An 850-nucleotide genomic window follows, 5' to 3' on the forward strand; every position below is an offset into this window, starting at 1 on the left:
CAGGAGGCGGAGCTTGCAGTGAGCCGAGATCGCGCCACTGCACTCCAGCCTGGGTGACAGAGCAAGACTCCGTCTCAAAAAATAAAAAATAAAAAAAATGAAAAATACAAAAAATTAGCCGGGTATGGTGGCACGAGCCTGTAATCCCAGCTACTTGGGAGGCCGAGGCAGGAGAATCGCTTGAGACTGGGAGGCGAAGGTTGCAGTGAAATGAGTAACTATAAATGAAGACTTTTTTTTTTTTTTTTTTTGAGGCAGAGTCTCACTCTGTCGCCCAGGCTGGAGTGCAGGGGCGCGATCTCAGCTCACGGCAACCTCTGCCTTTCAGGTTCAAGCGATTCTCTTGCCTCAGCCTCCCGAGTAGCTGGGATTTCAGGCATGCACCACCACACCCGGCTAATTTTGTATTTTTAGTAGAGGCAGAGTTTCTCCACGTTCGTTAGGCTGGTCTTGAACTCCTAACCTCAGGTGATCCGCCTGCCTTGGCCTCCTAAAATGCTGGGATTACAGACGTGAGCCACGCACCTGGCTTTTTAAAAAAATTTTTATAGAGACGAGGTTTCACCATGTTGGCCAGGCTAGTCTGGTACTCCTGACCTCAAGAGATCCGCCCACCTCAGCCTCCCAAAGCCCTGGGATTACAGGCATGAGCCACCGCACCTGGCCCTAATTTTACTTTTAAGGTCTGTGCAGTTCACTGTATGTACACTTTACCTAAAAAAACTTTCAAAAATGTAACATTAAATAATTTATTTTGGGCCAGGCGCGGTGGCTCAAGCCTGTAATCCTAGCACTTTGGGAGGCCGAGACGGGCGGATCACGAGGTCAGGAGATCGAGACCATCCTGGCT

The sequence above is a fragment of the Mandrillus leucophaeus genome, unplaced genomic scaffold, assembly GCF_000951045.1.
Source record: "Mandrillus leucophaeus isolate KB7577 unplaced genomic scaffold, Mleu.le_1.0 Scaffold270, whole genome shotgun sequence".
In the NCBI taxonomy this organism is placed as follows: domain Eukaryota; kingdom Metazoa; phylum Chordata; class Mammalia; order Primates; family Cercopithecidae; genus Mandrillus; species Mandrillus leucophaeus.